At 43.8% G+C, this 10,290-nt stretch overlaps 1 protein-coding gene across 1 annotated transcript in view; it reads left to right on the top strand.

The window, feature by feature from the left end:
- The first annotated feature begins 1,485 nt into the window (after positions 1 to 1,485).
- The window catches only part of LOC147795870 (uncharacterized), a 30,412-nt gene continuing 21,607 nt past the window's right edge, over positions 1,486 to 10,290 (top strand). The window contains exon 1 of the mRNA XM_087130839.1: positions 1,486 to 1,636. The gene's annotated coding sequence lies outside the window, so the exon portion shown is untranslated. The remainder of the gene's footprint in view (positions 1,637 to 10,290) is intronic.

The raw sequence follows: 10,290 nt of genomic DNA, 5'->3' as shown, positions 1-10,290 counted from the left end.
TCCATTCGGACCAAGGGACTAACTTTGAGTCCGACGTATTTCAAGAAGAATTCACAATTTTGGGGATACAAAAAACCCGTAAAACAGCCTATAACCCAAAATCAAATGGCCTTATCGAAAGATTCAATAAAACTCTAATTAATATGCTATCAACGATGATCGATCCTCACCTTGGCCAGCATGACTGGGAAAAATGCCTCCTGTTTGCAACAGGAGCGTACAGGTGTACGCCCCAAGAGAGTATCGGGGAATCTCCGAAAAAGATGATGATGGGTCGAGAGGTGACACTCCCCATCGATTTGACTATTCAGCAACCAAGTACTGAGGATGATGGGATACAAACAGACTACGCTCAGGATCTCAGGAGCCAGATTCAAAGGGCCCATGAGCGAGCACAAACTCGTTTAGAAGGGAGTCCTCGAAGGCAAAAGAAAAACTATGACAGGAGAACAACTGACGCAGGGATCCAAGAAGGCCAATCCGTTTGGTTATTCAATCCTGCGAGGAAAAAGGAGGTTTATTACAAGCTGCTAATAAAGGACCATATATGGTCCTCTGTAGGTTATCCGACGTTGTCTTCCGGATACAGAAATCAAAAGACGCTAAACCACGCGTAGTACATGCAGATAGACTCAAACCCTATCAAGGAGATCACATAGAGCTGTGGAACACGACTGACGTGACCCAAAGCAAAAATCAAGAGACATCTTTGTCTGTGGAGATAGCCCCGCCTCCCGAGCTAGAGGCTCAACCGTGTACCGAAACAAACAGTACCCATGAAAATGATGAACACATAAGTAAATCTCTTGAGCCAAGAAGGAATCCTAGAAGAGAGCGCAGATTGCCATTAAGACTTAGAGAGGCAGTGCGCTGCTGAGAAGCACGGGCCTAGTTTGGAAGCTTAAGCACTGTTGGGAAGCACTGCTGGGAAGCATCTCCTGTAAGAAGTAGGTTCTAACACATGCAGTAAGCACTTATTGTAAAAGTGTGATATTCATGCATTGTGCTTTGTGAGTCTGGGACCGCTGGTTTTCAACTTAGCAATAACGTGCCCCAGTACAGTAGCCATTGCATTGATTCAACGTAACGTGATAGCTTGTGTGTGTTGAAACGTCTGAAATCAGTCTGTGGGCCTTACGGCTGCTCGTTCGTACATTTAAGACTGTAAAGTTCGCCCTCTATTGAGATTTATAGACAAGGCTCTAGCCTGATTAAACCATACATTATTACCGGGTTCTTGTAGACTCCATTCCAGTAGTTATTCGACCTTAAAAATCAGTCGCCACAGTTATTAGCAAACACAGCTAATAGGGTACCCCATGTACACCTAAAAACCAATACCGGGACGGTATACTTCCATGCTATCGGACGCGTCTCAGCCGCTCAGGGACGATCCGGTCGTACCGTCTGCGTCACACACCTGAAGAAGACAGCGCCCTCGCGGGTTCTGCTCCAACCGAAGGGGTGTGACGTCACAATATGCATTAATGTGATGTCAATGCACTGTGCTGCGAGAGGACTCGCACATTATGCCATCTCTGGCTGACTGGGAGCTTTCTAAAGAGGCAGGCCGGTGTTTTACTTTTTGTGGCTCGTGTTGGGCGCTCTGAACTGAGTTCCGAGTTTCAGGGGAACGGTGAGTTGCCTATAAATCGGGTGGTGATACTTTTGGAATATCGTTGTGGAGTGAATTACAGTAATTTGAATGTTTTGGGCGTCTGGTCCAAAAAGTTGCTGGGCTATGTCGCTGTGTCAACGCATGCATTGTGTACACACAAATTTACAGTCGTATTGCTTTAGACACTTTATAGGCTTTGTATGGGTTCTGTACGTGGGACAATGTGCCCGACCTTTGGACCCGTTGTGCATCACATGTACTCGTCACGCTAAGAAGTACATGTACTTGTGTTTTTGTAAATGCAAAGTCATGTGGGCCTCCTCGTGCTTCATTTTAATTGCATCATTGGGATGTTTATAAGATGGCAATTGTCCTGATGTAATACCCAGCAGTAACGTATTATCTAAGGGTGAAATTGATAATTTTCTCTAGGCAGAAAAGGGATTCCTCAGAATTGTGCTGCCATTAGTGGCCATACACATGGCTTGTTTTCAGAAGGGTACAGTTGGGTATGTACATGTTTGAATGTTTCTTGAGCAATTGTTAATTGCTGACAAGGGAATTACTCTCTCTCCAGCCTCCGCTCAGGCAGTGACAAAACCGTATACACGCCCTCGCGTGACACTAAAATACTAAACTACTATTTTGCATACAAAGGCCACGTCTCGGTTTGTAGGCTATTCCCAAGACGTAGAACGAGCCGTCGAATGGTGAAATGAAGTCACGAGATGTTGCAATAGAATTTGGCGCACGTGGCGTATGTCAATCGAGTCCGCTATCTGCTGTCTTGGCCCAAGACTGTAAAAATATTAATCATGGACTGGAGGGCTACGCAACAACCACTGTTTTAGCACTTAATGATAGGCGGCTATTGGGGATTTGTAATAAGTAGTGCTTGGTGTTGTATTATGTAAATGAAGTGCACACAGTGTATACAAGGTCAGAAGTTATTCATAATAAATGGCGATGAACCACCAGAGCAAATGAGACGTTAGTCCAAGCGTCTGGAAACCCACAGACAACCTCCTTCCCACAAACTGCAATTTTTGCGACCTCGTCGGACACCCGCCGTGCAACTTGCGCCCCCCGCCGTCGGCCAGTGGCAGAGTTCCAGTCACTCATGCATGCCCCATATCAGCGAAGGTCCTGAGTTTATAGGCAAGCAAGCAGACGGCATCACTACCGTTTTCAGAGATGAAGACAGCACCAGCAAGGCCGACTGGTTTGATATTCACTCCTTCTGGCATTCACCGGAGCACCACAAGGTTCCCTGCCCAGCAGCCTGCAGACAAGCTAGCAGTGAGTGTCAGAAGCACAGGAACAGACTTTGCTTTGTAATATATATGGCGCTGCATATTAATCAGTTTTGACTGTTGTTTTTCGAATTGTTATGACTGTTGATAATTTTTCCATTGAAAGTTTGGACTAGATATATCCCATAGAAATTTATGACATCGTTACATTTAGTGCTATTACATGTACTTGCGTTAAGCCTAGTCTCATACTGGAACTTTTATAACATAGATGTGAGCACGGGCAAAGCATGTTTGGTGCTACTAAGTTAGGGCAACAGCAACCCCTATTGCTTTACGACCTTTATTAAAACACTGTATCTTGTATCAGAAAATTGAATTGCACTCAAAGGCTGGGCAAAATGGCCAAATTCCCAGAAATGAACTGGTAGGCGAAGGACCTGTCAGAGGAGTTCAAACTTTTCAAGCAGCGTGTAATTTTGTGCATTCAAGACAGCAGCACTACTCAGCCTGATAAGCAGGCGAACAAGATAAAGATCTTGGGTTTAAGACGACTTAATGCATCAGGTATCTCTGAACAAGACCAGACTGACCCCAAAAAACTATATTCCATTTTTTAAGATCAGATGAAGATCAATGTTAGTTTTCGCATTCATAGACTAGAGCTCATGCGATTTAGGTAGAAGCAGAACGAAACTTTGGACGAATTCACAAATAGGTGCAGCGACAAAGCGAGTCATTGCATGTTCTCTCTGGATGAACTCAACGAGCGAGTTGTTGTGCTCGTTATCGCAACCATACCGTTTGACAAAGTTAAAGGCATACAATGGCTCCGAGATCGGGTGCTTCGGCAAAATTTACATCATGTGCAGGTACATACGGTCAGATTGTCACCGTGAAAGATTCTTCATTGTTGATGTGCCTGGTCTAGCGATCGCAGGGCTCCCGTCAAGTAACTGAGCGCTACGCTTAGTGACCACCTACACTATCATCCAGAATTAGAGGCTGAGGTGCACAAGATGGAGAAAGATAGAGTTATTTGGAGAGTATCTAAGCATACAGACAGGTACAGCTCACTTACGACGGAAGTGAAAAAAAATGATTTAGTGAGGACGTGTCGACCCAAAACACTTGAATGAAGGTCTAAAGCGGTGCCACCGTAAGATCCCCACACTAGAAGAGCTTAATCCTGAATTTGCACAGGTGAAGTTTTTCTCTAAACTAAAGCCGGCTATTGGTCCGTCCACCTTGCCGATGAGTCTCAGGAATTGACAACCCTCAGGACACCATTTGACCGCTATTGTTTCCACCGCTTGCCTTTTGGCTCGTCAGTAAGCCAAGATATCTTTCAACAACATATGGATCGCATCACTTGCGAGGTTCCAGTATGAATGGGAATTGCAGATGATATCGCGGTTTTTGGCAGCATGGAGCAGGAACATGACCAACGCATCATTGCTCTGATGGAAACAGCCAAGAAGGATGGCCTTGTGTACAACAGTGCTAGGTGCGTGATCAAGGTCAAGCAGATACACTTCTTCATCTCTTCCGCCGATGGCATCCGCCCAGACCCCGACAAAGTCGTCGATATTCATGCTATGCCCACACCGCAGGACCAAGCTGATCTCCAACGATTCCTGGGAGTGGTCAATTTTTGTATCGCCATACATACCACATTGTGCAGTCAAAGCCGCTCCATTAAGGAATCTTCTTCAGAAGGAAGTACCTTTTCTCTGGCAAGATGACCATCAGGCGTCTTTTCTGGCTTTGAAGCATTTCATTTTGTCACAGTCATGCTTGAACTTCTTTGGTTCGAATATTGCGACCACACTGGAGTTTGACGCATCACAAAAGGCTTAGGGGCTTGCATTACTCAAGAAGGGAAACCTATTGCATTTGCCTCCAAGAGTCTGTCCCTTTCCCGGAGCACATATTCCAACATTGAGCGAGAAGCCCTGTCTCTTGTGTTCGGTGTCAAGAAGTTCCATACCAACCTGTTTGGTTGCAAGTTTACTGTCCACACCGACCACAAGCCATTTGTCATCATCTGGCGCAAGCCTCTTGCAAGTGCACCTTCCCGTCTTCAGCGTCTTCTCATTAACCTCCAGGGATATGATTTCGACATAGTTTACACAAGTCAGGCCCCATGGTAATTGCAGATACGCTGAGCAGGTTGCCAAACCCATCCAAGCTTGATGATGTACCACTTGATGAGACAGTAGCTGAAGTTACGTAGACAGGCATCCCATTGTTCATCAGATTGATGTCGTGTACTTTGGAAGGCCCGACAAGACATACTCCAGCAGGAGACGGCTCGGGACCCAGTGCTCTCTGAGCTTCAAAAAGTGATCTACTCGGGATGACCAGACTCAGTCAAAGACCTCCCACGTGACCTTCGACCATAATGGTCCTATCGGGAGGAGCTTGAACTGTCATGCGGAGTCATGTTCAAGGAACGACAGGTCCTCATTCCAGAGTCGATGCGCGTGGGTATTCTGGCTGACCTCCATGCTGGCCACCAGGGAATCGAGAAAACGAGACGCCTGGCTCACGATTCAGTCTTCTGGCTTAAGATACATGACCACATCAGTCAAATGGACCCCACCTTCAAGATCTGTCAAGAACACCAGCCTCGGCAGCAAAATGAACCGCTTGAGCCACATCGAATCCCCATGACTCCCTGGACAAAGCTCAGAACGGATCTCTTCATGACATGACACATATTTCCTCATTGTGGACTATCACTCCAAGTTTCCCGTTGTCTACAAGTTGTCAGGCACCTTGAGCACTGATGTTGCCCGCGAAACAGCTCAGATCTCCAGCCTATTCGGAGCCCTGGCTGAAATTGTCTTCGACAATGGGCCACAATATGTTGGTCAAGCTTACAGGGATATGTGTTACAGGTGGTCAATCAAACAGACCACTTCGTCTCCCCACTATCCACGTTCAAATGGACTCACAGAACGAAGAGTACGCACAGTCAAATCAATCATAACCAAGTGCCACCAATCCGACCCGAGTATTGATCAAACACTTCTGAACCTTTTGCAAGTGATCTATGACCGGCTAGAAGACCGCAGGTCCAAATTGTAAACCGACCACGATGAGCATGCTGTCCAGAGCTCCCACCATTGTTTGTTGGGCAACCAGTACCTATCCTTGATGCAGCAACCTCCACATGGACCCCTGGCACCAAAAGAGTCTGCGAGGAACCTAGATCGTACGAGGTTGCTACCCCAAATGGAACCACTGTGAGACGCAACCTCTCACACTTGTGCGCACTTCTCCCAATACAACTTGCAAAACAACCGAGTGTGACTGTCCCGACAACTGCCAAGCGTGTTCACTTTGTTTAACGTCCTCCTCGCGTTCTCTTCTTGCCTGCAGAGGCGACAGACGAACACAGAGCGGGTAGCTCGCGCAGCCACAAGCCAATGACAAAGCGCGCACCCCCTCTACCACAAAGCCAGACTACTCGCTCTGGGCGCAAAACCAGACTGCCAGCACAATACAGCAATGACTAGCCACATGTATGTTGCACCAGGATTATGTTTCCTTGTTACAGTTTAAAAGAAAAATTCATTCACAGTTCAGCTTGACTGTGGTGTTTGCCAAGTGTTAGCCATATGTTTATTCTTATTGTCATTCTTTACTTGTTATACAAACAGGACATCTCGCCATATAAGAGACACCTTTCTTTAAACAAAAATGGGGAATGTTGTATTATGTAAAGGAAGTCCACACAGTGTATACAAGGTCAGAGGTCATTCATAATAAATAGCGTCCCTAGAACGCTCGCATGATGTCAGCTTAGTGCAGCTGTCTCATTCCTTCTGTTCACTAACACAACACCTGGCATCAAAGGCAACGTTATAGAGCAGGACAAACGGAAGAACCCTATGGTCTAGCAAACATACGGCACTAAGAATCATTTGAGGTCTTCAGAAAGTTCAGTATTGAAGACCATGGAAAGCTTTGAGATCATAAACAAGAACGACAGACTGCCTGCATTGAGCCTGACTTTCCAGGGGTGTGATTTGGGAAAATGAAAATCCACAAACTTTGGTGGTATTATTTGTACGTGTACAAATGTAAATGTATGTGCATGTACACATATATATTTACATGTACATGTACACGTAGGCCTACTTGTACGTACATAAAACACGGTAAATGGCATGCACGTTTTGTCAAGTTCGCTGCATATTAATGCATGCATGTATGTACATTACCCGGTACATGTACATTTCATGCACATGCATCCCAAGTTATTTACATGTATGCATGGTATTGAATATGTTCATGTACATGTACATGTACGACGTTCCATTGCATGCTCCAAGTTAAACATGTTAAAGAAAGAATTTGCGGCAGTTTGGTATTTGTTCCATGTTTCAAACTAAATTCAAATTATTAGCCAACACTTTCATGAACACTTACAACATACTACTGTATGTCCTATGTCCATACTATGTGCCAAGTTCACAATCCATCTTTGTCTCCAACCCTAAAAATCTCCACGGATTTTTGGCGCTTTTATCAACAGAAAAGCCCTCATCTCAGTCAATTATTTGACATACCATTATGTTAAATGATCGAGAATCGTGTACATATCTTGTGAAACATCCCTCAAATCAACCGATTTTCGGTAGAAATCCACACAGAATCCAGCACATGTAGGCATACGTGGGTACACAATTCCACAAGGCATCCATGATTTGCTGCTTGTGTAGCGCCTGCACAACACATGCCATTTGTTTTTGATTGTTTTACACTTATGTTCTGGCCCGCTGCACATATTCCCATACATAAGTGAGAATACATAGTATACCCTACTCTGCCATTACTTTTACTACCACTGCCTAACGCACCCAGTGTGCATATCATAGTATTTCAGAGGAAGTAACATAATTTTGTGTATTTCTTTATCGATGGCAGTAGACTTTACCTAGTCTCACACATGAACCCTATTTTGTAAATAATTCCACCAAAAGTATTAAACCAAAATAATCCGCAAAACAAACATCGGATTTTTAAAAATTTCGGAAATCCGGAAAAATCCGGAGGAATCACATCCCTGCTTTCAAATAAGCTGCAGTTTGAGTGCCACGTTGCGGTATACACTTACTAAATTTGGGGGAGAAATACCCAATACATTGCAGTTATGCAGATTATTATTTTGCAATTATATGAAAAACTCCAAACTATTTAAGGATAGTAATTAGTCCAAAGCTTGAATTTCCTTCAATGCAACGAATTCAGAAATCGAACAAGATCGCACTGATATAAGGTACAAATAAACAAGTATGATATAATGAGAGTGTTACACTTAGCATGTAAAAAGCAAGGACAATAAAGAAAATGCAGATTGGAAGTAGTTTACAATGATAAGGATAAATAATCAAGTAAAGATCTCAAATAAGATGATCTTAAGGGCGAAAGCTTGGCAAGGCACTACCAGTAAAGAATGCTTGACTCCACAGATAGTAAAACACAGTTCAGTCCTTGACGGTGCAAAAATGAGCTGCAACTTGGACAAAGACCACGTCGAATAAGAGTGAGCGGGTTCGAGACGAAACAGCGAGGGAGTGATGACCATCGCAAATACAAGAACTTGATGATCCCCCAAACTGGAGCTGGATTCAGTTCAAAAACTGTCTCTTCTGGCACAAAATTCAGCTCTGCACTTCACTTGGTCTGAACGAACTTTTCTAACGTATCGCTCAACAGACGACTCGCCACCCCAGGTTGAAATGGTGCAGAAGTCAACAAGTCAAAGACTTCCCACAGACCTGCATACTGATTGCCTTCCAAAAGCATTCTAGCTGTGTGTGTCTCTCTCTCCGTATGTCCTTTGTTTATAGCTTATGTCTTTCCTAGAAATTTCTTTAATTGCTTAAGTTTCTGAAAATAGACTTTTTAGCATTACATAATTTTACAAGAAATCTCCAGACTATACGATAGATAACTGAAAATATCGTCAGCTTACAAGAAATTTCCCAGACGCACAACAAGAATATTCATGACTACTCATTCACTGTGGCCTGAAGACTTGAATGGACTGGGTGTAGTTCCCCTTCCTCGCGATGCATACGCGGTACGGCTAAGGTTCGGTGAGCAAATTAATAACACGGGAAACGGTCAGTGCAACCTGGCTTTGCAATATGTATGGCCGAGGGTGCCCAATTACCGACTTGAGCGATTTAGGAACCCTTTAGTGCACAACATAATGGTGCTTGCTACCAAACTTGGACGGAGAACTCTGATTTGCTAAGAATCCTGATAATCTGAATATTTATTTCATGGGGAGCTTGAATGATCACTTGAACGGTTATTATTCAACAGCCACAGTCGTGTTCATTGAAGAAGGTGTTTACATTTTCCTTAAAAGATAATTTGCCATGAAAGCATCAATTCTCTTACCAGAAAAGATAGTTAATAGGTTTGTTCTTGAATAGTTATACTTTTGCTCTAAGAATAGTATTAAAAGGGATTTTATTGCAAAATCTGAAATAAACTGGCACTAACCAGTTGTAGACATCCATTAATAAATGTACTGCAGCGCGAGCTACTATAGACGCTCTACATGGGTATACATGAATCATGCAGTTCAGTTATTGCATACATGGATACCTATCCAGAATCAGGTTGATCAAGTCGTTAGGCGGGCACGGGGGACGTAGGCCGACGTGCACCGAAACCCGGTACTGAAGAACCCGCGAGCAAGGGAAAAATCGGTGTGGCGTGCTGGATGGATTGCGGGCAACAGGGAACGGGCTCCAGACTATTGTGAAATGACACAGTGTATGGACGACAAATACGACCGACTAACGACTTGATTTCAAGTCTATGTGGCCTGGGATTAAACGCGGGTCACACACCTAATCTGCCACTCTTACGGAGACTGTGCTATAAACATAACCGTGTAATTTTCAAAGTGTTATATATTCAACATTGCTGTATAATGTGAGCATATGAATGAAGATCTCACATCTACGCTAAAGGGCACAAAACAAGTTTAAAAACACTTACACAGCAAAATAAACAATATAAAAACATAATTAGTACGGTAACTTTTAACAGTGAGCAGGTATACTACTAACAGAAGTGCCATGAAGCCAAAGTCTGCTCTACTGATAGTAGCATCGACATAGCAACCAGTTTGTTCATACATTGAAATACATCTGAAACAATTCTACAAAGCACAGAGAAACGCTCTCTTTAAAAAGACATCTGTGCCACTTTAGTTTCTTAGAGTGTATATACTCACATTCATGTAGGGCCATACACTATGCCTGCTCATCAGTATAGTTGCGACGCCATTCCCAAAGACTATTTGGATATTTTGGTGTCTTTTCGTTAGTGTGCACTCTAAGAAATAAAGGTTCGAATTTGCACCCTATCACTGATACAATAGCA

The sequence above is a fragment of the Acanthaster planci genome, linkage group LG20, assembly GCF_054643075.1.
Source record: "Acanthaster planci isolate LZ-2023a linkage group LG20, COTS_SCS, whole genome shotgun sequence".
NCBI classification, from domain to species: domain Eukaryota; kingdom Metazoa; phylum Echinodermata; class Asteroidea; order Valvatida; family Acanthasteridae; genus Acanthaster; species Acanthaster planci.
This window is presented reverse-complemented; position numbering and strand designations above follow the sequence as displayed.